General features: G+C 41.4%; 1 protein-coding gene and 37 non-coding genes across 46 annotated transcripts in view; 1 reads left to right on the top strand and 37 right to left on the bottom strand.

Moving 5' to 3' along the window:
* CAPN3 (calpain 3) overlaps nucleotides 1-24,229 on the top strand; it is a 263,927-nt gene that overhangs the window by 71,848 nt on the left and 167,850 nt on the right. The gene's annotated exons all lie outside the window — the stretch shown is intronic.
* Nucleotides 56-127, bottom strand: TRNAA-UGC (transfer RNA alanine (anticodon UGC)). Its single transcript has one exon. It is a non-coding gene; the product is annotated as a tRNA-Ala (tRNA).
* On the bottom strand, nucleotides 283-354 carry TRNAA-CGC (transfer RNA alanine (anticodon CGC)). The gene has a single exon. It is a non-coding gene; the product is annotated as a tRNA-Ala (tRNA).
* TRNAA-UGC (transfer RNA alanine (anticodon UGC)) lies at nucleotides 1,533-1,604 on the bottom strand. The gene has a single exon. It is a non-coding gene; the product is annotated as a tRNA-Ala (tRNA).
* On the bottom strand, nucleotides 1,763-1,834 carry TRNAA-UGC (transfer RNA alanine (anticodon UGC)). The gene has a single exon. It is a non-coding gene; the product is annotated as a tRNA-Ala (tRNA).
* TRNAA-CGC (transfer RNA alanine (anticodon CGC)) lies at nucleotides 1,994-2,064 on the bottom strand. Its single transcript has one exon. It is a non-coding gene; the product is annotated as a tRNA-Ala (tRNA).
* TRNAA-UGC (transfer RNA alanine (anticodon UGC)) lies at nucleotides 3,229-3,300 on the bottom strand. Its single transcript has one exon. It is a non-coding gene; the product is annotated as a tRNA-Ala (tRNA).
* TRNAA-UGC (transfer RNA alanine (anticodon UGC)) lies at nucleotides 3,480-3,551 on the bottom strand. Its single transcript has one exon. It is a non-coding gene; the product is annotated as a tRNA-Ala (tRNA).
* On the bottom strand, nucleotides 3,707-3,778 carry TRNAA-CGC (transfer RNA alanine (anticodon CGC)). The gene has a single exon. It is a non-coding gene; the product is annotated as a tRNA-Ala (tRNA).
* TRNAA-UGC (transfer RNA alanine (anticodon UGC)) lies at nucleotides 5,187-5,258 on the bottom strand. The gene has a single exon. It is a non-coding gene; the product is annotated as a tRNA-Ala (tRNA).
* Nucleotides 5,417-5,488, bottom strand: TRNAA-CGC (transfer RNA alanine (anticodon CGC)). Its single transcript has one exon. It is a non-coding gene; the product is annotated as a tRNA-Ala (tRNA).
* Nucleotides 6,667-6,738, bottom strand: TRNAA-UGC (transfer RNA alanine (anticodon UGC)). Its single transcript has one exon. It is a non-coding gene; the product is annotated as a tRNA-Ala (tRNA).
* Nucleotides 6,900-6,971, bottom strand: TRNAA-UGC (transfer RNA alanine (anticodon UGC)). Its single transcript has one exon. It is a non-coding gene; the product is annotated as a tRNA-Ala (tRNA).
* On the bottom strand, nucleotides 7,129-7,200 carry TRNAA-CGC (transfer RNA alanine (anticodon CGC)). The gene has a single exon. It is a non-coding gene; the product is annotated as a tRNA-Ala (tRNA).
* On the bottom strand, nucleotides 8,379-8,450 carry TRNAA-UGC (transfer RNA alanine (anticodon UGC)). The gene has a single exon. It is a non-coding gene; the product is annotated as a tRNA-Ala (tRNA).
* Nucleotides 8,608-8,679, bottom strand: TRNAA-UGC (transfer RNA alanine (anticodon UGC)). The gene has a single exon. It is a non-coding gene; the product is annotated as a tRNA-Ala (tRNA).
* Nucleotides 8,838-8,909, bottom strand: TRNAA-CGC (transfer RNA alanine (anticodon CGC)). The gene has a single exon. It is a non-coding gene; the product is annotated as a tRNA-Ala (tRNA).
* TRNAA-UGC (transfer RNA alanine (anticodon UGC)) lies at nucleotides 10,057-10,128 on the bottom strand. The gene has a single exon. It is a non-coding gene; the product is annotated as a tRNA-Ala (tRNA).
* TRNAA-UGC (transfer RNA alanine (anticodon UGC)) lies at nucleotides 10,288-10,359 on the bottom strand. The gene has a single exon. It is a non-coding gene; the product is annotated as a tRNA-Ala (tRNA).
* TRNAA-CGC (transfer RNA alanine (anticodon CGC)) lies at nucleotides 10,515-10,586 on the bottom strand. Its single transcript has one exon. It is a non-coding gene; the product is annotated as a tRNA-Ala (tRNA).
* Nucleotides 11,768-11,839, bottom strand: TRNAA-UGC (transfer RNA alanine (anticodon UGC)). Its single transcript has one exon. It is a non-coding gene; the product is annotated as a tRNA-Ala (tRNA).
* Nucleotides 11,996-12,067, bottom strand: TRNAA-UGC (transfer RNA alanine (anticodon UGC)). Its single transcript has one exon. It is a non-coding gene; the product is annotated as a tRNA-Ala (tRNA).
* TRNAA-CGC (transfer RNA alanine (anticodon CGC)) lies at nucleotides 12,228-12,299 on the bottom strand. The gene has a single exon. It is a non-coding gene; the product is annotated as a tRNA-Ala (tRNA).
* TRNAA-UGC (transfer RNA alanine (anticodon UGC)) lies at nucleotides 12,530-12,601 on the bottom strand. Its single transcript has one exon. It is a non-coding gene; the product is annotated as a tRNA-Ala (tRNA).
* TRNAA-UGC (transfer RNA alanine (anticodon UGC)) lies at nucleotides 14,158-14,229 on the bottom strand. The gene has a single exon. It is a non-coding gene; the product is annotated as a tRNA-Ala (tRNA).
* Nucleotides 14,388-14,459, bottom strand: TRNAA-CGC (transfer RNA alanine (anticodon CGC)). Its single transcript has one exon. It is a non-coding gene; the product is annotated as a tRNA-Ala (tRNA).
* On the bottom strand, nucleotides 15,638-15,709 carry TRNAA-UGC (transfer RNA alanine (anticodon UGC)). Its single transcript has one exon. It is a non-coding gene; the product is annotated as a tRNA-Ala (tRNA).
* On the bottom strand, nucleotides 15,866-15,937 carry TRNAA-UGC (transfer RNA alanine (anticodon UGC)). Its single transcript has one exon. It is a non-coding gene; the product is annotated as a tRNA-Ala (tRNA).
* On the bottom strand, nucleotides 16,096-16,174 carry TRNAA-CGC (transfer RNA alanine (anticodon CGC)). The gene has a single exon. It is a non-coding gene; the product is annotated as a tRNA-Ala (tRNA).
* Nucleotides 16,405-16,476, bottom strand: TRNAA-UGC (transfer RNA alanine (anticodon UGC)). The gene has a single exon. It is a non-coding gene; the product is annotated as a tRNA-Ala (tRNA).
* TRNAA-UGC (transfer RNA alanine (anticodon UGC)) lies at nucleotides 18,045-18,116 on the bottom strand. Its single transcript has one exon. It is a non-coding gene; the product is annotated as a tRNA-Ala (tRNA).
* Nucleotides 18,272-18,343, bottom strand: TRNAA-UGC (transfer RNA alanine (anticodon UGC)). Its single transcript has one exon. It is a non-coding gene; the product is annotated as a tRNA-Ala (tRNA).
* On the bottom strand, nucleotides 19,522-19,593 carry TRNAA-UGC (transfer RNA alanine (anticodon UGC)). Its single transcript has one exon. It is a non-coding gene; the product is annotated as a tRNA-Ala (tRNA).
* TRNAA-UGC (transfer RNA alanine (anticodon UGC)) lies at nucleotides 19,753-19,824 on the bottom strand. Its single transcript has one exon. It is a non-coding gene; the product is annotated as a tRNA-Ala (tRNA).
* Nucleotides 19,978-20,049, bottom strand: TRNAA-CGC (transfer RNA alanine (anticodon CGC)). The gene has a single exon. It is a non-coding gene; the product is annotated as a tRNA-Ala (tRNA).
* Nucleotides 20,280-20,351, bottom strand: TRNAA-UGC (transfer RNA alanine (anticodon UGC)). Its single transcript has one exon. It is a non-coding gene; the product is annotated as a tRNA-Ala (tRNA).
* Nucleotides 21,904-21,975, bottom strand: TRNAA-UGC (transfer RNA alanine (anticodon UGC)). The gene has a single exon. It is a non-coding gene; the product is annotated as a tRNA-Ala (tRNA).
* TRNAA-CGC (transfer RNA alanine (anticodon CGC)) lies at nucleotides 22,131-22,202 on the bottom strand. Its single transcript has one exon. It is a non-coding gene; the product is annotated as a tRNA-Ala (tRNA).

Here is a 24,229-nt window from a genome sequence, read left to right as displayed (position 1 = left end):
TTAGTCAAGTCAGCATGCGCTGCATAGATACTAGACTCGGCGTTAAGATAAAGAATGGAGATGCCGGGGATTGAACCTGGGACCTCACACATGCAAAGCGCGCACTCTACCACTGAGCTACATCCCCATCTTGTTAGCGTGAGTCTGTGCTTTTTTTTTTTGGGGGGGGGGTGAAGTTTGACTTTAGAGTAAAGTTCTCAGCAGTATTTTGCACTTTGTGGGGATAATTAGGCCACTCAGCATGCGCTACATGGTAACTAGACCCGGTTTTAAGATAAAGAATGGAGATGCCGGGGGTTGAACCCGGGACCTCACACATGCGAAGCGTGCGCTCTACCACTGAGCTACATCCCCCTTACTACTCAGGAGCAGACCTTTGATCCTTGTGAGTTTAAAATGCAGATAGAGAGGAACAAAGGGAAGAATTCCTGGTTGTCTCCTCCACCCTTACATGCTAATGACTGTGGAGGGTGTGGCCAGGCATGTTTATGTAAGGGTTTATGTAAGGGTTGTATTGGCCAATACTACTACTTTTACTTATTTTCTATCTTTTTTTCTGACGAAACTGGACATTAGACATGTGCAAAAGGAAAAAATTTGTTTAGTTTCATTTCGTTTTAATTCGTTAATTCATTAATTTCGTTTAGTTATATTCGTTAACTTCCTTAAATTCGTTTTCGGATTTCGTTTAGTTTTCTACCGAATTCGAAAAATTGGGCACATTCGAAAATATTTCAACCAAATTCGAAAATATTTCTACCGGATTCGAAATGATTTCAACATGATTCGACATTATTTCAACCACATTCGAAAATATTTTGTGACCCGACTTTAGGGCCATGTATCTCGGGGTCATTTGGTGCTAGAAACTCCAAATTTGGATATTTTGTAGTGCTAGTACTATCGGGTCGCAAAATGTTATTCTCTGCTCTAATAACTAATAACATTTGGCGACCCAATTTTGGGGCCACATATCTCAGGGTCACTTATAGCTAGAAACCCCAAATTTGGTATGCAAACACAATAATAATATCACTACAACATATCCAAATTTGAAGTGTCTAGCACCAAGTGACCCCGAGATACATGGCCCTAAAGTCGGGTCACAAAATATTTTCGAATGTGGTTGAAATAATTTTGAATGCAGTTGAAATAATTTTGAATGCGGTTGAAATAATGTCGAATGCAGTTGAAATAATTTCGAATGCAGTTGAAATAATTTTGAATGCGGTTGAAATAATTTCGAATCATGTCGAATTCATTCGAATTCATTCGTTATATTTCTTTCGTATTTGTTGTAATTTGTTATTTTTTTATTCGGACATTCGGATGCATCCGAATGTCCGAAAGATGCAAAATACTGGACATACCCTTAAACAGACAGCCAATGTCAACTACAAGTTCATTAGCATGCTTCCAAGAAAAGCCTTCCTTGCTACTGCCACCCATTTAGACAGTACCCAGCAAAGCTGTGGGCAGGGTTTTGAAACTAGTTGCAATCACCCCAACTGATATCTGTTTAAGGCAAAGGCTGGAGATACCAGGAATTGAACCCGGGGCTTCACACATGCAAAGCGTGTGCTCAACCACTGAGCTACATCCCCATCTTGTGCTTGTCCTTCTGTGCTTTTTTTTTTTGGGGGGGGGGGGAGAAAGTTTGACTTAGAGAAAAGTTCTCAGCAGGATTTTGCACTTTGTGGGGGATAATTAGTCAAGTCAGCATGCGCTGCATAGATACTAGACTCGGCGTTAAGATAAAGAATGGAGATGCCGGGGATTGAACCTGGGACCTCACACATGCAAAGCGCGCACTCTACCACTGAGCTACATCCCCAGCTTGTTAGCGTGAGTCTGTGCCTTTTTTTGGGGGGGGGGGGGGGGGGTGAAGTTTGACTTTAGAGTAAAGTTCTCAGCAGTATTTTGCACTTTGTGGGGATAATTAGGCCACTCAGCATGCGCTACATGGTAACTAGACCGGTTTTAAGATAAAGAATGGAGATGCCGGGGTTGAACCCGGGACCTCACACATGCGAAGCGTGCGCTCTACCACTGAGCTACATCCCCCTTACTACTCAGGAGCAGACCTTTGATCCTTGTGAGTTTAAAATGCAGATAGAGAGGAACAAAGGGAAGAATTCCTGGTTGTCTCCTCCACCCTTACATGCTAATGACTGTGGAGGGTGTGGCCAGGCATGTTTATGTAAGGGTTTATGTAAGGGTTGTATTGGCCAATACTACTCTTTTACTTATTTTTCTATCTTTTTTTCTGACGAAACTGGACATTAGACATGTGCAAAAGGAAAAAATTTGTTTAGTTTCATTTCGTTTTAATTCGTTAATTCATTAATTTCGTTTAGTTATATTCGTTAACTTCCTTAAATTCGTTTTCGGATTTCGTTTAGTTTTCTACCGAATTCGAAAAATTGGGCACATTCGAAAATATTTCAACCAAATTCGAAAATATTTCTACCGGATTCGAAATGATTTCACATGATTCGACATTATTTCAACCACATTCGAAAATATTTTGTGACCCGACTTTAGGGCCATGTATCTCGGGGTCACTTGGTGCTAGAAACTCCAAATTTGGATATTTTGTAGTGCTAGTACTATCGGGTCGCAAAATGTTATTCTCTGCTCTAATAACTAATAACATTTGGCGACCCAATTTTGGGGCCACATATCTCAGGGTCACTTATAGCTAGAAACCCAAATTTGGTATGCAAACACAATAATAATATCACTACAACATATACAAATTTGAAGTGTCTAGCACCAAGTGACCCCGAGATACATGGCCCTAAAGTCGGGTCACAAAATATTTTCGAATGTGGTTGAAATAATTTTGAATGCAGTTGAAATAATTTTGAATGCGGTTGAAATAATGTCGAATGCAGTTGAAATAATTTCGAATGCAGTTGAAATAATTTTGAATGCGGTTGAAATAATTTCGAATCATGTCGAATTCATTCGTTATATTTCTTTCGTATTTGTTGTAATTTGTTATTTTTTTATTCGGACATTCGGATGCATCCGAATGTCCGAAAGATGCAAATACTGGACATACCCTTAAACAGACAGCCAATGTCAACTACAAGTTCATTAGCATGCTTCCAAGAAAAGCCTTCCTTGCTACTGCCACCCATTTAGACAGTACCCAGCAAAGCTGTGGGCAGGGTTTTGAAACTAGTTGCAATCACCCCAACTGATTCTGTTTAAGGCAAAGGCTGGAGATACCAGGAATTGAACCCGGGGCTTCACACATGCAAAGCGTGTGCTCAACCACTGAGCTACATCCCCATCTTGTGCTTGTCCTTCTGTGCCTTTTTTTTTGGGGGGGGGGGGGGGGGGGGGGGGGGGGGGGGGGGAGAAAGTTTGACTTAGAGAAAAGTTCTCAGCAGGATTTTGCACTTTGTGGGGATAATTAGTCAAGTCAGCATGCGCTGCATAGATACTAGACTCGGCGTTAAGATAAAGAATGGAGATGCCGGGGATTGAACCTGGGACCTCACACATGCAAAGCGCGCACTCTACCACTGAGCTACATCCCCATCTTGTTAGCGTGAGTCTGTGCCTTTTTTTTTTGGGGGGGGGGTGAAGTTTGACTTTAGAGTAAAGTTCTCAGCAGTATTTTGCACTTTGTGGGGATAATTAGGCCACTCAGCATGCGCTACATGGTAACTAGACCCGGTTTTAAGATAAAGAATGGAGATGCCGGGGGTTGAACCCGGGACCTCACACATGCGAAGCGTGCGCTCTACCACTGAGCTACATCCCCCTTACTACTCAGGAGCAGACCTTTGATCCTTGTGAGTTTAAAATGCAGATAGAGAGGAACAAAGGGAAGAATTCCTGGTTGTCTCCTCCACCCTTACATGCTAATGACTGTGGAGGGGTGTGGCCAGGCATGTTTATGTAAGGGTTTATGTAAGGGTTGTATTGGCCAATACTACTACTTTTACTTATTTTCTATCTTTTTTTCTGACGAACTGGACATTAGACATGTGCAAAAGGAAAAAATTTGTTTAGTTTCATTTCGTTTTAATTCGTTAATTCATTAATTTCGTTTAGTTATATTCGTTAACTTCCTTAAAATTCGTTTTCGGATTTCGTTTAGTTTTCTACCGAATTCGAAAAATTGGCACATTCGAAAATATTTCAACCAAATTCGAAAATATTTCTACCGGATTCGAAATGATTTCAACATGATTCGACATTATTTCAACCACATTCGAAAATATTTTGTGACCCGACTTTAGGGCCATGTATCTCGGGGTCACTTGGTGCTAGAAACTCCAAATTTGGATATTTTGTAGTGCTAGTACTATCGGGTCGCAAAATGTTATTTCTCTGCTCTAATAACTAATAACATTTTGGCGACCCAATTTTGGGGCCACATATCTCAGGGTCACTTATAGCTAGAAACCCCAAATTTGGTATGCAAACACAATAATAATATCACTACAACATATCCAAATTTGAAGTGTCTAGCACCAAGTGACCCCGAGATACATGGCCCTAAAGTCGGGTCACAAAATATTTTCGAATGTGGTTGAAATAATTTTGAATGCAGTTGAAATAATTTTGAATGCGGTTGAAATAATGTCGAATGCAGTTGAAATAATTTCGAATGCAGTTGAAATAATTTTGAATGCGGTTGAAATAATTTCGAATCATGTCGAATTCATTCGAATTCATTCGTTATATTTCTTTCGTATTTGTTGTAATTTGTTATTTTTTTATTCGGACATTCGGATGCATCCGAATGTCCGAAAGATGCAAAATACTGGACATACCCTTAACAGACAGCCAATGTCAACTACAAGTTCATTAGCATGCTTCCAAGAAAAGCCTTCCTTGCTACTGCCACCCATTTAGACAGTACCCAGCAAAGCTGTGGGCAGGGTTTTGAAACTAGTTGCAATCACCCCAACTGATATCTGTTTAAGGCAAAGGCTGGAGATACCAGGAATTGAACCCGGGGCTTCACACATGCAAAGCGTGTGCTCAACCACTGAGCTACTTCCCCATCTTGTGCTTGTCCTTCTGTGCCTTTTTTTTTTTGGGGGGGGGGGAGAAAGTTTGACTTAGAGAAAAGTTCTCAGCAGGATTTTGCACTTTGTGGGGATAATTAGTCAAGTCAGCATGCGCTGCATAGATACTAGACTCGGCGTTAAGATAAAGAATGGAGATGCCGGGGATTGAACCTGGGACCTCACACATGCAAAGCGCGCACTCTACCACTGAGCTACATCCCCATCTTGTTAGCGTGAGTCTGTGCCTTTTTTTTTTTTTGGGGGGGGGGTGAAGTTTGACTTTAGAGTAAAGTTCTCAGCAGTATTTTGCACTTTGTGGGGATAATTAGGCCACTCAGCATGCGCTACATGGTAACTAGACCCGGTTTTAAGATAAAGAATGGAGATGCCGGGGGTTGAACCCGGGACCTCACACATGCGAAGCGTGCGCTCTACCACTGAGCTACATCCCCCTTACTACTCAGGAGCAGACCTTTGATCCTTGTGAGTTTAAAATGCAGATAGAGAGGAACAAAGGGAAGAATTCCTGGTTGTCTCCTCCACCCTTACATGCTAATGACTGTGGAGGGTGTGGCCAGGCATGTTTATGTAAGGGTTTATGTAAGGGTTGTATTGGCCAATACTACTACTTTTACTTATTTTCTATCTTTTTTTCTGACGAAACTGGACATTAGACATGTGCAAAAGGAAAAAATTTGTTTAGTTTCATTTCGTTTTAATTCGTTAATTCATTAATTTCGTTTAGTTATATTCGTTAACTTCCTTAAATTCGTTTTCGGATTTCGTTTAGTTTTCTACCGAATTCGAAAAATTGGGCACATTCGAAAATATTTCAACCAAATTCGAAAATATTTCTACCGGATTCGAAATGATTTCAACATGATTCGACATTATTTCAACCACATTCGAAAATATTTTGTGACCCGACTTTAGGGCCATGTATCTCGGGGTCATTTGGTGCTAGAAACTCCAAATTTGGATATTTTGTAGTGCTAGTACTATCGGGTCGCAAAATGTTATTCTCTGCTCTAATAACTAATAACATTTGGCGACCCAATTTTGGGGCCACATATCTCAGGGTCACTTATAGCTAGAAACCCCAAATTTGGTATGCAAACACAATAATAATATCACTACAACATATCCAAATTTGAAGTGTCTAGCACCAAGTGACCCCGAGATACATGGCCCTAAAGTCGGGTCACAAAATATTTTCGAATGTGGTTGAAATAATTTTGAATGCAGTTGAAATAATTTTGAATGCGGTTGAAATAATGTCGAATGCAGTTGAAATAATTTCGAATGCAGTTGAAATAATTTTGAATGCGGTTGAAATAATTTCGAATCATGTCGAATTCATTCGAATTCATTCGTTATATTTCTTTCGTATTTGTTGTAATTTGTTATTTTTTTATTCGGACATTCGGATGCATCCGAATGTCCGAAAGATGCAAAATACTGGACATACCCTTAAACAGACAGCCAATGTCAACTACAAGTTCATTAGCATGCTTCCAAGAAAAGCCTTCCTTGCTACTGCCACCCATTTAGACAGTACCCAGCAAAGCTGTGGGCAGGGTTTTGAAACTAGTTGCAATCACCCCAACTGATATCTGTTTAAGGCAAAGGCTGGAGATACCAGGAATTGAACCCGGGGCTTCACACATGCAAAGCGTGTGCTCAACCACTGAGCTACATCCCCATCTTGTGCTTGTCCTTCTGTGCCTTTTTTTTTTTTGGGGGGGGGGGGGGAGAAAGTTTGACTTAGAGAAAAGTTCTCAGCAGGATTTTGCACTTTGTGGGGATAATTAGTCAAGTCAGCATGCGCTGCATAGATACTAGACTCGGCGTTAAGATAAAGAATGGAGATGCCGGGGATTGAACCTGGGACCTCACACATGCAAAGCGCGCACTCTACCACTGAGCTACATCCCCATCTTGTTAGCGTGAGTCTGTGCCTTTTTTTTGGGGGGGGGGGGGGTGAAGTTTGACTTTAGAGTAAAGTTCTCAGCAGTATTTTGCACTTTGTGGGGATAATTAGGCCACTCAGCATGCGCTACATGGTAACTAGACCCGGTTTTAAGATAAAGAATGGAGATGCCGGGGGTTGAACCCGGGACCTCACACATGCGAAGCGTGCGCTCTACCACTGAGCTACATCCCCCTTACTACTCAGGAGCAGACCTTTGATCCTTGTGAGTTTAAAATGCAGATAGAGAGGAACAAAGGGAAGAATTCCTGGTTGTCTCCTCCACCCTTACATGCTAATGACTGTGGAGGGTGTGGCCAGGCATGTTTATGTAAGGGTTTATGTAAGGGTTGTATTGGCCAATACTACTACTTTTACTTATTTTCTATCTTTTTTTCTGACGAAACTGGACATTAGACATGTGCAAAAGGAAAAAATTTGTTTAGTTTCATTTCGTTTTAATTCGTTAATTCATTAATTTCGTTTAGTTATATTCGTTAACTTCCTTAAATTCGTTTTCGGATTTCGTTTAGTTTTCTACCGAATTCGAAAAATTGGGCACATTCGAAAATATTTCAACCAAATTCGAAAATATTTCTACCGGATTCGAAATGATTTCAACATGATTCGACATTATTTCAACCACATTCGAAAATATTTTGTGACCCGACTTTAGGGCCATGTATCTCGGGGTCACTTGGTGCTAGAAACTCCAAATTTGGATATTTTGTAGTGCTAGTACTATCGGGTCGCAAAATGTTATTCTCTGCTCTAATAACTAATAACATTTGGCGACCCAATTTTGGGGCCACATATCTCAGGGTCACTTATAGCTAGAAACCCCAAATTTGGTATGCAAACACAATAATAATATCACTACAACATATACAAATTTGAAGTGTCTAGCACCAAGTGACCCCGAGATACATGGCCCTAAAGTCGGGTCACAAAATATTTTCGAATGTGGTTGAAATAATTTTGAATGCAGTTGAAATAATTTTGAATGCGGTTGAAATAATGTCGAATGCAGTTGAAATAATTTCGAATGCAGTTGAAATAATTTTGAATGCGGTTGAAATAATTTCGAATCATGTCGAATTCATTCGAATTCATTCGTTATATTTCTTTCGTATTTGTTGTAATTTGTTATTTTTTTATTCGGACATTCGGATGCATCCGAATGTCCGAAAGATGCAAAATACTGGACATACCCTTAAACAGACAGCCAATGTCAACTACAAGTTCATTAGCATGCTTCCAAGAAAAGCCTTCCTTGCTACTGCCACCCATTTAGACAGTACCCAGCAAAGCTGTGGGCAGGGTTTTGAAACTAGTTGCAATCACCCCAACTGATATCTGTTTAAGGCAAAGGCTGGAGATACCAGGAATTGAACCCGGGGCTTCACACATGCAAAGCGTGTGCTCAACCACTGAGCTACATCCCCATCTTGTGCTTGTCCTTCTGTGCCTTTTTTTTTTTGGGGGGGGGGGAGAAAGTTTGACTTAGAGAAAAGTTCTCAGCAGGATTTTGCACTTTGTGGGGATAATTAGTCAAGTCAGCATGCGCTGCATAGATACTAGACTCGGCGTTAAGATAAAGAATGGAGATGCCGGGGATTGAACCTGGGACCTCACACATGCAAAGCGCGCACTCTACCACTGAGCTACATCCCCATCTTGTTAGCGTGAGTCTGTGCCTTTTTTTTTTTGGGGGGGGGGGGTGAAGTTTGACTTTAGAGTAAAGTTCTCAGCAGTATTTTGCACTTTGTGGGGATAATTAGGCCACTCAGCATGCGCTACATGGTAACTAGACCCGGTTTTAAGATAAAGAATGGAGATGCCGGGGGTTGAACCCGGGACCTCACACATGCGAAGCGTGCGCTCTACCACTGAGCTACATCCCCCTTACTACTCAGGAGCAGACCTTTGATCCTTGTGAGTTTAAAATGCAGATAGAGAGGAACAAAGGGAAGAATTCCTGGTTGTCTCCTCCACCCTTACATGCTAATGACTGTGGAGGGTGTGGCCAGGCATGTTTATGTAAGGGTTTATGTAAGGGTTGTATTGGCCAATACTACTACTTTTACTTATTTTCTATCTTTTTTTCTGACGAAACTGGACATTAGACATGTGCAAAAGGAAAAAATTTGTTTAGTTTCATTTCGTTTTAATTCGTTAATTCATTAATTTCGTTTAGTTATATTCGTTAACTTCCTTAAATTCGTTTTCGGATTTCGTTTAGTTTTCTACCGAATTCGAAAAATTGGGCACATTCGAAAATATTTCAACCAAATTCGAAAATATTTCTACCGGATTCGAAATGATTTCAACATGATTCGACATTATTTCAACCACATTCGAAAATATTTTGTGACCCGACTTTAGGGCCATGTATCTCGGGGTCACTTGGTGCTAGAAACTCCAAATTTGGATATTTTGTAGTGCTAGTACTATCGGGTCGCAAAATGTTATTCTCTGCTCTAATAACTAATAACATTTGGCGACCCAATTTTGGGGCCACATATCTCAGGGTCACTTATAGCTAGAAACCCCAAATTTGGTATGCAAACACAATAATAATATCACTACAACATATACAAATTTGAAGTGTCTAGCACCAAGTGACCCCGAGATACATGGCCCTAAAGTCGGGTCACAAAATATTTTCGAATGTGGTTGAAATAATTTTGAATGCAGTTGAAATAATTTTGAATGCGGTTGAAATAATGTCGAATGCAGTTGAAATAATTTTGAATGCGGTTGAAATAATTTCGAATCATGTCGAATTCATTCGTTATATTTCTTTCGTATTTGTTGTAATTTGTTATTTTTTTATTCGGACATTCGGATGCATCCGAATGTCCGAAAGATGCAAAATACTGGACATACCCTTAAACAGACAGCCAATGTCAACTACAAGTTCATTAGCATGCTTCCAAGAAAAGCCTTCCTTGCTACTGCCACCCATTTAGACAGTACCCAGCAAAGCTGTGGGCAGGGTTTTGAAACTAGTTGCAATCACCCCAACTGATATCTGTTTAAGGCAAAGGCTGGAGATACCAGGAATTGAACCCGGGGCTTCACACATGCAAAGTGTGTGCTCAACCACTGAGCTACATCCCCATCTTGTGCTTGTCCTTCTGTGCCTTTTTTTTTTTGGGGGGGGGGGGGAGAAAGTTTGACTTAGAGAAAAGTTCTCAGCAGGATTTTGCACTTTGTGGGGATAATTAGTCAAGTCAGCATGCGCTGCATAGATACTAGACTCGGCGTTAAGATAAAGAATGGAGATGCCGGGGATTGAACCTGGGACCTCACACATGCAAAGCGCGCACTCTACCACTGAGCTACATCCCCATCTTGTTAGCGTGAGTCTGTGCCTTTTTTTTTTGGGGGGGGGGTGAAGTTTGACTTTAGAGTAAAGTTCTCAGCAGTATTTTGCACTTTGTGGGGATAATTAGGCCACTCAGCATGCGCTACATGGTAACTAGACCCGGTTTTAAGATAAAGAATGGAGATGCCGGGGGTTGAACCCGGGACCTCACACATGCGAAGCGTGCGCTCTACCACTGAGCTACATCCCCCTTACTACTCAGGAGCAGACCTTTGATCCTTGTGAGTTTAAAATGCAGATAGAGAGGAACAAAGGGAAGAATTCCTGGTTGTCTCCTCCACCCTTACATGCTAATGACTGTGGAGGGTGTGGCCAGGCATGTTTATGTAAGGGTTTATGTAAGGGTTGTATTGGCCAATACTACTACTTTTACTTATTTTCTATCTTTTTTTCTGACGAAACTGGACATTAGACATGTGCAAAAGGAAAAAATTTGTTTAGTTTCATTTCGTTTTAATTCGTTAATTCATTAATTTCGTTTAGTTATATTCGTTAACTTCCTTAAATTCGTTTTCGGATTTCGTTTAGTTTTCTACCGAATTCGAAAAATTGGGCACATTCGAAAATATTTCAACCAAATTCGAAAATATTTCTACCGGATTCGAAATGATTTCAACATGATTCGACATTATTTCAACCACATTCGAAAATATTTTGTGACCCGACTTTAGGGCCATGTATCTCGGGGTCACTTGGTGCTAGAAACTCCAAATTTGGATATTTTGTAGTGCTAGTACTATCGGGTCGCAAAATGTTATTCTCTGCTCTAATAACTAATAACATTTGGCGACCCAATTTTGGGGCCACATATCTCAGGGTCACTTATAGCTAGAAACCCCAAATTTGGTATGCAAACACAATAATAATATCACTACAACATATCCAAATTTGAAGTGTCTAGCACCAAGTGACCCCGAGATACATGGCCCTAAAGTCGGGTCACAAAATATTTTCGAATGTGGTTGAAATAATTTTGAATGCAGTTGAAATAATTTTGAATGCGGTTGAAATAATGTCGAATGCAGTTGAAATAATTTCGAATGCAGTTGAAATAATTTTGAATGCGGTTGAAATAATTTCGAATCATGTCGAATTCATTCGAATTCATTCGTTATATTTCTTTCGTATTTGTTGTAATTTGTTATTTTTTTATTCGGACATTCGGATGCATCCGAATGTCCGAAAGATGCAAAATACTGGACATACCCTTAAACAGACAGCCAATGTCAACTACAAGTTCATTATTAGCATGCTTCCAAGAAAAGCCTTCCTTGCTACTGCCACCCATTTAGACAGTACCCAGCAAAGCTGTGGGCAGGGTTTTGAAACTAGTTGCAATCACCCCAACTGATATCTGTTTAAGGCAAAGGCTGGAGATACCAGGAATTGAACCCGGGGCTTCACACATGCAAAGCGTGTGCTCAACCACTGAGCTACATCCCCATCTTGTGCTTGTCCTTCTGTGCCTTTTTTTTTTTGGGGGGGGGAGAAAGTTTGACTTTAGAGAAAAGTTCTCAGCAGGATTTTGCACTTTGTGGGGATAATTAGTCAAGTCAGCATGCGCTGCATAGATACTAGACTCGGCTTTAAGATAAAGAATGGAGATGCTGGGGATTGAGCACAGGACCTCACACATGCAAAGCGCGCGCTCTACCACTGAGCTACATCCCCATCTTGTTTGCATGAGTCTGTGCCTTTTTTTTGGGGGGGGGGGGGGGGGTGAAGTTTGACTTTAGAGTGAAGTTCTCAGCAGTATTTTGCACTTTGTGGGGATAATTAGGCCACTCAGCATGCGCTACATGGTAACTAGACTCGGTTTTAAGATAAAGAATGGAGATGCCGGGGGTTGAACCCGGGACCTCACACATGCGAAGCGTGCGCTCTACCACTGAGCTACATCCCCCTTACTACTCAGGAGCAGACCTTTGATCCTTGTGAGTTGAAAATGCAGATAGAGAGGAACAAAGAGAAGAATTCCTGGTTGTCTCCTCCACCCTTACATGCTAATGACTTTGGAGGGTGCGGCCAGGCATGTTTATGTAAGGGTTGTTTTGGCCAAATGTTTCCCATGTGAGTGCACATGCCTGGGTTGCAGCAGATGAGGGGTGGCCGTTTCCCCTGGCGTACGGTAAATGGAGATGCCGGGGATTGAACCCGGGGCCTCACACATGCAAAGCGTGCGCTCTACCACTGAGCTACATCCCCTTACCTTGGGGTAGCGCTTGTGCCTTTTTCGACCCACAAAGCTCTAAACGATGTTGCATCCTTTAACCCGGCACCTGGCCTTCACATCTGTGTTCCACTACCAGTACTCAGGGCCTCCTTCACTTCCCAAAACCAACCACTATTTCATTTTTTTTATTCCAGGAAGGACTTTCAGCCTTCAAGAGCCAAAAAAAACCCATTTATGTCCGAATTGTGTTTGTCAGTTAGCTGACAACACATCATCTCCTAGCTGCATAAGTGACCTCTCTTTGTGTCTGTGTCACATCTAATTACTGTGTGGCTCTCACCTGCATGAGCACTAGTCTGAGAGAGGCAGGACTTTTTCGAAATGAAGTTTCTTCTCAGGAGGTGTCAGGTCTCACACTGCAGATAGAGGTCATGCATTAACCCATGCAAAGCCATGCCTAATAGCCTCACGTGTCAACACAATAAGAAACCGCTGACACAGGAATGTGAAGATTTCCTCTACTATAGCCTATGCGTACAGTTCAACAAATGACACCATTAAACTACATCTTCAGGGCACAACTTATGCAGGGAGGACTCCCCTTTTATTGAGGAAAAAAAACCAATCCCCTCTGGGTGATCAATGGACATTGCAAGAATTTTAACACGTTTTGTTGCAGAGTCCTACCTGTTTCTTCTCTGAATGAATAGCTTTTTGTTAGATCATGTCTTGTGCAGGACTGATTTGAAATGGGAGTTATTTTTTTATTCTTCACTTTTGAGCAGCTGATGCACTTGCAGGGCTCTAGTGAGAAGAATAACAGGACCTGCAGTCCTTGAGAAGTACTTAACCATTTAGGAGCATCTCACCAAATCTGACATTTTTTCTTGCAGAGGTTGCCTAAAATCTGACTTGTATCTAAGGGAAGACTTCTGGGAAAATCAGTGAGCCAATCACACAAACAGGAAGTGAAATCTCTGGGGGCCGTTCTGTACACCAATTGTGTACGGAACGCCTCTAGGTTGCCATATTGCATTGAATTTTACAGAAAATGACAGCGCTGTCAATTGAAAAGTAAAGATCATTTTTTTTAAATAAGTGACAATATGGCTTGTGTTACAATTGTATATACAATATTACTTTTACTTATTTTCTATCTTTTTTTCTGACGAAACTGGATATACCCTTAAACAGACAGCCAATGTCAACTACAAGTTCATTAGCATGCTTCCAAGAAAAGCCTTCCTTGCTACTGCCACCCATTTTGGCAGTACCCAGCAAAGGTGTGGGCAGGGTTTTGAAACTAGTTGCAATCACCCCAACTGATATCTGTTTAAGGCGAAGGCTGGAGATGCCGGGAATTGAACCCTGGGCTTCCACGCATGCAAAGCGTGCGTGCTCTACCACTGAGCTACATACCCATCTTGTGCTTGTCCTTCTGTGTCTTTTTTTTTTTTTTTTTTTTGGGGGGGGGGGGAGAAAGTTTGACTTAGAGAAAAGTTCTCAGCAGGATTTTGCACTTTGTGGGGATAATTAGTCAAGTCAGCATGCGCTGCATAGATACTAGACTCGGCGTTAAGATAAAGAATGGAGATGCCGGGGATTGAACCTGGGACCTCACACATGCAAAGCGCGCACTCTACCACTGAGCTACATCCCCATCTTGTTAGCGTGAGTCTGTGCCTTTTTTGGGGGGGGGGGGGGGGGTGAAGTTTGACTTTAGAGTAAAGTTCTCAGCAGTATTTTGCACTTTGTGGGGATAATTAGGCCACTCAGCATGCGCTACATGGTAACTAGACCCGGTTTTAAGATAAAGAATGGAGATGCCGGGGGTTGAACCCGGGACCTCACACATGCGAAGCGTGCGCTCTACCACTGAGCTACATCCCCCTTACTACTCAGGAGCAGACCTTTGATCCTTGTGAGTTTAAAATGCAGATAGAGATGAACAAAGGGAAGAATTCCTGGTTGTCTCCTCCACCCTTACATGCTAATGACTGTGGAGGGTGTGGCCAGGCATGTTTATGTAAGGGTTTATGTAAGGGTTGTATTGGCCAATACTACTACTTTTACTTATTTTCTATCTTTTTTTCTGACGAAACTGGACATTAGACATGTGCAAAAGGAAAAAATTTGTTTAGTTTCATTTCGTTTTAATTCATTAATTCATTAATTTCGTTTAGTTATATTCGTTAACTTCCTTAAATTCGTTTTCGGATTTCGTTTAGTTTTCTACCGAATTCGAAAAATTGGGCACATTCGAAAATATTTCAACCAAATTCGAAAATATTTCTCCCGGATTCGAAATGATTTCAACATGATTCGACATTATTTCAACCACATTCGAAAATATTTTGTGACCCGACTTTAGGGCCATGTATCTCGGGGTCACTTGGTGCTAGAAACTCCAAATTTGGATATTTTGTAGTGCTAGTACTATCGGGTCGCAAAATGTTATTCTCTGCTCTAATAACTAATAACATTTGGCGACCCAATTTTGGGGCCACATATCTCAGGGTCACTTATAGCTAGAAACCCCAAATTTGGTATGCAAACACAATAATAATATCACTACAACATATCCAAATTTGAAGTGTCTAGCACCAAGTGACCCCGAGATACATGGCCCTAAAGTCGGGTCACAAAATATTTTCGAATGTGGTTGAAATAATTTCGAATGCAGTTGAAATAATTTTGAATGCGGTTGAAATAATGTCGAATGCAGTTGAAATAATTTCAAATGCAGTTGAAATAATTTTGAATGCGGTTGAAATAATTTCGAATCATGTCGAATTCATTCGAATTCATTCGTTATATTTCTTTCGTATTTGTTGTAATTTGTTATTTTTTTATTCGGACATTCGGATGCATCCGAATGTCTGAAAGATGCAAAATACTGGACATACCCTTAAACAGACAGCCAATGTCAACTACAAGTTCATTAGCATGCTTCCAAGAAAAGCCTTCCTTGCTACTGCCACCCATTTAGACAGTACCCAGCAAAGCTGTGGGCAGGGTTTTGAAACTAGTTGCAATCACCCCAACTGATATCTGTTTAAGGCAAAGGCTGGAGATACCAGGAATTGAACCCGGGGCTTCACACATGCAAAGCGTGTGCTCAACCACTGAGCTACATCCCCATCTTGTGCTTGTCCTTCTGTGCCTTTTTTTTTTTGGGGGGGGGAGAAAGTTTGACTTTAGAGAAAAGTTCTCAGCACGATTTTGCACTTTGTGGGGATAATTAGTCAAGTCAGCATGCGCTGCATAGATACTAGACTCGGCTTTAAGATAAAGAATGGAGATGCTGGGGATTGAGCCCAGGACCTCACACATGCAAAGCGCGCGCTCTACCACTGAGCTACATCCCCATCTTGTTTGCATGAGTCTGTGCCTTTTTTTGGGGGGGGGGGGGGGGTGAAGTTTGACTTTAGAGTGAAGTTCTCAGCAGTATTTTGCACTTTGTGGGGATAATTAGGCCACTCAGCATGCGCTACATGGTAACTAGACTCGGTTTTAAGATAAAGAATGGAGATGCCGGGGGTTGAACCCAGGACCTCACACATGCGAAGCGTGCGCTCTACCACTGACCACTGAGCTACATCCCCCTTACTACTCAGGAGCAGACCTTTGATCCTTGTGAGTTGAAAATGCAGATAGAGAGGAACAAAGAGAAGAATTCCTGGTTGTCTCCTCCACCCTTACATGCTAATGACTTTGGAGGGTGCGGCCAGGCATGTTTATGTAAGGGTTGTTTTGGCCAAATGTTTCCCATGTGAGTGCACATGCCTGGGTTGCAGCAGATGAGGGGTGGCCGTTTCCCTTGGCGTACGGTAAATGGAGATGCCGAGGATTGAACCCGGGGCCTCACACATGCAAAGCGTGCGCTCTACCACTGAGCTACATCCCCTTACCTTGTGGTAGCGCTTGTGCCTTTTTCGCCCCACAAAGCTCTAAACGATGTTGCATCCTTTAACCCGGCACCTGGCCTTCACATCTGTGTTCCACTACCATTACTCAGGGCCTCCTTCACTTCCCAAAACCAACCACGCTTTCATTTTTTTTCTTCCAGGAAGGACTTTCAGCCTTCAAGAGCCAAAAAAAACCCATTTATGTCCGAATTGTGTTTGTCAGTTAGCTGACAACACATCATCTCCTAGCTGCATAAGTGACCTCTCTTTGTGTCTGTGTCACATCTAATTACTGTGTGGCTCTCACCTGCATGAGCACTAGTCTGAGAGAGGCAGGACTTTTTCGAAATGAAGTTTCTTCTCAGGAGGTGTCAGGTCTCACACTGCAGATAGAGGTCATGCATTAACCCATGCAAAGCCATGCCTAATAGCCTCACGTGTCAACACAATAAGAAACCGCTGACACAGGACTGTGAAGATTTCCTCTACTATAGCCTATGCGTACAGTTCAACAAAAGACACCATTAAACTACATCTTCAGGGCACAACTTATGCAGGGAGGACTCCCCTTTTATTGAGGAAAAAAAAACAATCCCCTCTGGGTGATCAATGGACATTGCAAGAATTTTAACACGTTTTGTTGCAGAGTCCTACCTGTTTCTTCTCTGAATGAATAGCTTTTTGTTAGATCATGTCTTGTGCAGGACTGATTTGAAATGGGAGTTATTTTTTTATTCTTCACTTTTGAGCAGCTGATGCACTTGCAGGGCTCTAGTGAGAAGAATAACAGGACCTGCAGTCCTTGAGAAGTACTTAACCATTTAGGAGCATCTCACCAAATCTGAATTTTTTTCTTGCAGAGGTTGCCTAAAATCTGACTTGTATCTAAGGGAAGACTTCTGGGAAAATCAGTGAGCCAATCACACAAACAGGAAGTGAAATCTCTGGGGGCCGTTCTGTACACCAATTGTGTACGGAACGCCTCTAGGTTGCCATATTGCATTGAATTTTACAGAAAATGACAGCGCTGTCAATTGAAAAGTAAAGATCATTTTTTTTAAATAAGTGACAATATGGCTTGTGTTACAATTGTATATACAATATTACTTTTACTTATTTTCTATCTTTTTTTCTGACGAAACTGGATATACCCTTAAACAGACAGCCAATGTCAACTACAAGTTCATTAGCATGCTTCCAAGAAAAGCCTTCCTTGCTACTGCCACCCATTTTGGCAGTACCCAGCAAAGGTGTGGGCAGGGTTTTGAAACTAGTTGCAATCACCCCAACTGATATCTGTTTAAGGCGAAGGCTGGAGATGCCGGGAATTGAACCCGGGGCTTCCACACATGCAAAGCGTGCGTGCTCTACCACTGAGCTACATACCCATCTTGTGCTTGTCCTTCTGTGTCTTTTTTTTTTTTTTTTTTTTTTTTTTTTTTTTTTGGGGGGGGGGAGAAAGTTTGACTTAGAGAAAAGTTCTCAGCAGGATTTTGCACTTTGTGGGGATAATTAGTCAAGTCAGCATGCGCTGCATAGATACTAGACTCGGCGTTAAGATAAAGAATGGAGATGCCGGGGATTGAACCTGGGACCTCACACATGCAAAGCGCGCACTCTACCACTGAGCTACATTCCCATCTAGTTAGTGTGAGTCTGTGCCTTTTTTGGGGGGGGGGGGGGTGAAGTTTGACTTTAGAGTAAAGTTCTCAGCAGTATTTTGCACTTTGTGGGGATAATTAGGCCACTCAGCATGCGCTACATGGTAACTAGACCCGGTTTTAAGATAAAGAATGGAGATGCCGGGGGTTGAACCCGGGACCTCACACATGCAAAGCGTGCACTCTACCACTGAGCTACATCCCCCTTACTACTCAGGAGCAGACCTTTGATCCTTGTGAGTTTAAAATGCAGATAGAGAGGAACAAAGGGAAGAATTCCTGGTTGTCTCCTCCACCCTTACATGCTAATGACTGTGGAGGGTGTGGCCAGGCATGTTTATGTAAGGGTTTATGTAAGGGTTGTATTGGCCAATACTACTACTTTTACTTATTTTCTATCTTTTTTTCTGACGAAACTGGACATTAGACATGTGCAAAAGGAAAAAATTTGTTTAGTTTCATTTCGTTTTAATTCGTTAATTCATTAATTTCGTTTAGTTATATTCGTTAACTTCCTTAAATTCGTTTTCGGATTTCGTTTAGTTTTCTACCGAATTCGAAAAATTGGGCACATTCGAAAATATTTCAACCAAATTCGAAAATATTTCTACCGGATTCGAAATGATTTCAACATGATTCGACATTATTTCAACCACATTCGAAAATATTTTGTGACCCGACTTTAGGGCCATGTATCTCGGGGTCACTTGGTGCTAGAAACTCCAAATTTGGATATTTTGTAGTGCTAGTACTATCGGGTCGCAAAATGTTATTCTCTGCTCTAATAACTAATAACATTTGGCGACCCAATTTTGGGGCCACATATCTCAGGGTCACTTATAGCTAGAAACCCCAAATTTGGTATGCAAACACAATAATAATATCACTACAACATATCCAAATTTGAAGTGTCTAGCACCAAGTGACCCCGAGATACATGGCCCTAAAGTCGGGTCACAAAATATTTTCGAATGTGGTTGAAATAATTTCGAATGCAGTTGAAATAATTTTGAATGCGGTTGAAATAATGTCGAATGCAGTTGAAATAATTTCAAATGCAGTTGAAATAATTTTGAATGCGGTTGAAATAATTTCGAATCATGTCGAATTCATTCGAATTCATTCGTTATATTTCTTTCGTATTTGTTGTAATTTGTTATTTTTTTATTCGGACATTCGGATGCATCCGAATGTCCGAAAGATGCAAAATACTGGACATACCCTTAAACAGACAGCCAATGTCAACTACAAGTTCATTAGCATGCTTCCAAGAAAAGCCTTCCTTGCTACTGCCACCCATTTAGACAGTACCCAGCAAAGCTGTGGGCAGGGTTTTGAAACTAGTTGCAATCACCCCAACTGATATCTGCTTAAGGCAAAGGCTGGAGATACCAGGAATTGAACCCGGGGCTTCACACATGCAAAGCGTGTGCTCAACCACTGAGCTACATCCCCATCTTGTGCTTGTCCTTCTGTGCCTTTTTTTTTTTTGGGGGGGGGGGAGAAAGTTTGACTTTAGAGAAAAGTTCTCAGCAGGATTTTGCACTTTGTGGGGATAATTAGTCAAGTCAGCATGCGCTGCATAGATACTAGACTCGGCTTTAAGATAAAGAATGGAGATGCTGGGAATTGAGCCCAGGACCTCACACATGCAAAGCGCGCGCTCTACCACTGAGCTACATGCCCATCTTGTTTGCATGAGTCTGTGCCTTTTTTTTTGGGGGGGGGTGAAGTTTGACTTTAGAGTGAAGTTCTCAGCAGTATTTTGCACTTTGTGGGGATAATTAGGCCACTCAGCATGCGCTACATGGTTACTAGACTCGGTTTTAAGATAAAGAATGGAGATGCCGGGGGTTGAACCCGGGACCTCACACATGCGAAGCGTGCGCTCTACCACTGAGCTACATCCCCCTTACTACTCAGGAGCAGACCTTTGATCCTTGTGAGTTGAAAATGCAGATAGAGAGGAACAAAGAGACGAATTCCTGGTTGTCTCCTCCACCCTTACATGCTAATGACTTTGGAGGGTGCGGCCAGGCATGTTTATGTAAGGGTTGTTTTGGCCAAATGTTTCCCATGTGAGTGCACATGCCTGGGTTGCAGCAGATGAGGGGTGGCCGTTTCCCTTGGCGTACGGTAAATGGAGATGCCGGGGATTGAACCCGGGGCCTCACACATGCAAAGCGTGCACTCTACCACTGAGCTACATCCCCTTACCTCGTGGTAGCGCTTGTGCCTTTTTCGCCCCACAGAGCTCTAAACGATGTTGCATCCTTTAACCCGGCACCTGGCCTTCACATCTGTGTTCCACTACCAGTACTCAGGGCCTCCTTCACTTCCCAAAACCAACCACGCTTTCATTTTTTTTCTTCCAGGAAGGACTTTCAGCCTTCAAGAGCCAAAAAAAACCCATTTATGTCCGAATTGTGTTTGTCAGTTAGCTGACAACACATCATCTCCTAGCTGCATAAGTGACCTCTCTTTGTGTCTGTGTCACATCTAATTACTGTGTGGCTCTCACCTGCATGAGCACTAGTCTGAGAGAGGCAGGACTTTTTCGAAATGAAGTTTCTTCTCAGGAGGTGTCAGGTCTCACACTGCAGATAGAGGTCATGCATTAACCCATGCAAAGCCATGCCTAATAGCCTCACGTGTCAACACAATAAGAAACCGCTGACACAGGAATGTGAAGATTTCCTCTACTATAGCCTATGCGTACAGTTCAACAAATGACACCATTAAACTACATCTTCAGGGCACAACTTATGCAGGGAGGACTCCCCTTTTATTGAGGAAAAAAAACCAATCCCCTCTGGGTGATCAATGGACATTGCAAGAATTTTAACACGTTTTGTTGCAGAGTCCTACCTGTTTCTTCTCTGAATGAATAGCTTTTTGTTAGATCATGTCTTGTGCAAGACTGATTTGAAATGGGAGTTATTTTTTTATTCTTCACTTTTGAGCAGCTGATGCACTTGCAGGGCTCTAGTGAGAAGAATAACAGGACCTGCAGTCCTTGAGAAGTACTTAACCATTTAGGAGCATCTCACCAAATCTGACATTTTTTCTTGCAGAGGTTGCCTAAAATCTGACTTGTATCTAAGGGAAGACTTCTGGGAAAATCAGTGAGCCAATCACACAAACAGGAAGTGAAATCTCTGGGGGCCGTTCTGTACACCAATTGTGTACGGAACGCCTCTAGGTTGCCATATTGCATTGAATTTTACAGAAAATGACAGCGCTGTCAATTGAAAAGTAAAGATCATTTTTTTTAAAATAAGTGACAATATAGCTTGTGTTACAATTGTATATACAATATTACTTTTACTTATTTTCTATCTTTTTTTCTGACGAAACTGGATATACCCTTAAACAGACAGCCAATGTCAACTACAAGTTCATTAGCATGCTTCCAAGCAAAGCCTTCCTTGCTACTGCCACCCATTTTGACAGTACCCAGCAAAGGTGTGGGCAGGGTTTTGAAACTAGTTGCAATCACCCCAACTGATATCTGTTTAAGGCGAAGGCTGGAGATGCCGGGAATTGAACCCGGGGCTTCCACACATGCAAAGCGTGCGTGCTCTACCACTGAGCTACATACCCATCTTGTGCTTGTCCTTCTGTGTCTTTTTTTTTTTTTTTTTGGGGGGGGGGAGAAAGTTTGACTTAGAGAAAAGTTCTCAGCAGGATTTTGCACTTTGTGGGGATAATTAGTCAAGTCAGCACGCGCTGCATAGATACTAGACTCGGCTTTAAGATAAAGAATGGAGATGCCGGGGATTGAACCTGGGACCTCACACATGCAAAGCATGCACTCTACCACTGAGCTACATCCCCTTCTTGTTAGCGTGAGTCTGTGCCTTTTTTTGGGGGGGGGGGGGTGAAGTTTGACTTTAGAGTAAAGTTCTCAGCAGTATTTTGCACTTTGTGGGGATAATTAGGCCACTCAGCATGCGCTACATGGTAACTAGACCCGGTTTTAAGATAAAGAATGGAGATGCCGGGGGTTGAACCCGGGACCTCACACATGCGAAGCGTGCGCTCTACCACTGAGCTACATCCCCCTTACTACTCAGGAGCAGACCTTTGATCCTTGTGAGTTTAAAATGCAGATAGAGAGGAACAAAGGGAAGAATTCCTGGTTGTCTCCTCCACCCTTACATGCTAATGACTGTGGAGGGTGTGGCCAGGCATGTTTATGTAAGGGTTTATGTAAGGGTTGTATTGGCCAATACTACTACTTTTACTTATTTTCTATCTTTTTTTCTGACGAAACTGGACATTAGACATGTGCAAAAGGAAAAAATTTGTTTAGTTTCGTTTCGTTTTAATTCGTTAATTCATTAATTTTGTTTAGTTATATTCGTTAACTTCCTTAAATTCGTTTTCGGATTTCGTTTAGTTTTCTACCGAATTCGAAAAATTGGGCACATTCGAAAATATTCCAACCAAATTCGAAAATATTTCTACCGGATTCGAAATGATTTCAACATGATTCGACATTATTTCAACCACATTCGAAAATATTTTTTGACCCGACTTTAGGGCCATGTATCTCGGGGTCACTTGGTGCTAGAAACTCCAAATTTGGATATTTTGTAGTGCTAGTACTATCGGGTCGCAAAATGTTATTCTCTGCTCTAATAACTAATAACATTTTGCGACCCGATTTTGGGGCCACATATCTCGGGGTCACTTATAGCTAGAAACCCCAAATTTGGTATGCAAACACAATAATACTAGCACTACGACATATCCAGATTTGAAGTGTCTAGCACCAATTGACCCTGAGATACATGGCCCTAAAGTCGGGTCACAAAATATTTTCGAATGCGGTTGAAATAATGTTGAATCATGTTGAAATCATTTCGAATGCAGTTGAAATAATGTCGAATCATGTTGAAATAATTTCGAATGCATTCGAAATTATTTCAACATGATTCAACATTATTTCAACCACATTAGAAAATATTTTGTGACCCAACTTTAGGGCCATGTATCTCGGGGTCACTTCGTGCTAGACACTTCAAATTTGGATATGTTGTAGTGTATTATTGTGTTTGCATACCAAATTTGGGGTTTCTAGCTATAAGTGACCCCGAGATATGTGGCCCCAAAATCGGGTCGCAAAATGTCATTCTCTGCTCTAATAACTAATAACATTTTGCGACCCAATTTTGGGGCCACATATCTTGGGGTCACTTATAGCTAGAAACCCCAAATTTGGTATGCAAACACAATAATAATATCACTACAATATATCCAAATTTAAAGTGTCTAGCACCAAGTGACCCCGAGATACATGGCCCTAAATTTGGGTCACAAAATATTTTCGAATGTGGTTGAAATAATGTCGAATGCAGTTTAAATAATTTCGAATGCAGTTGAAATAATTTTGAATGCGGTTGAAATCATTTCGAACCATGTCGAATTCATTCAAATTAATTCGTTATATTTCTTTCGTATTCGTTGTAATTTGTTATTTTTTTATTCGGACATTCGGATGCAAAATTCGGCCGAATTTCGATTTGTTATGAAACTAATTGCACAAGCCTACTATTGTTAGAGGCGTTTCTCGACTTAAGACGTACTGGATCTACGAATTACAGTCTCACTCCCCCCAGGGAATTAATGGAGAGTGCGACATTAATGCCTTCATTATTTTTCATCTTCTTAATGCCTTCATCATTTTTTTCTCCTTCTCTTTTTTTCCTACTTTTTTACTTTTTAGTTTAATTATTTTTTAATAATGTTGCCCTGCAGGGCTATTTTTCTTAGTGAAGTTGTATGTAACAAATTATTTTAGGTTATTAATTGAATATTAATTTATTTTTATGACATGTCATGATATATTATCTAGTTAGGGGTTACCTGGGTTCTAGTGTTGGTTGTTATGTATTTTATTGTCCTTTATTTATATGTGGCTATATGTGGTTCATTATTTTGTATATATTTGTGGATGTAAGTCAATACCCACGTTGGGATTCAACCCTGCGGGATGTCTGCCCTCAATACATTATATTGGAGTATTTGTAGTCCTCTTTTCTGGAATTTTCCTACTAAATCAGGGGTTTAGTATGCATGTTTTATA

Source organism: Lithobates pipiens, unplaced genomic scaffold, assembly GCF_037356315.1.
Source record: "Lithobates pipiens isolate NorthernLeopardFrog02 unplaced genomic scaffold, aLitPip1_a1.2 Scaffold_30, whole genome shotgun sequence".
NCBI classification, from domain to species: Eukaryota; Metazoa; Chordata; class Amphibia; order Anura; family Ranidae; genus Lithobates; species Lithobates pipiens.
The sequence above is the reverse complement of the archived record's forward strand: the minus strand, read 5'-3'. Positions and strand labels throughout refer to the sequence as shown.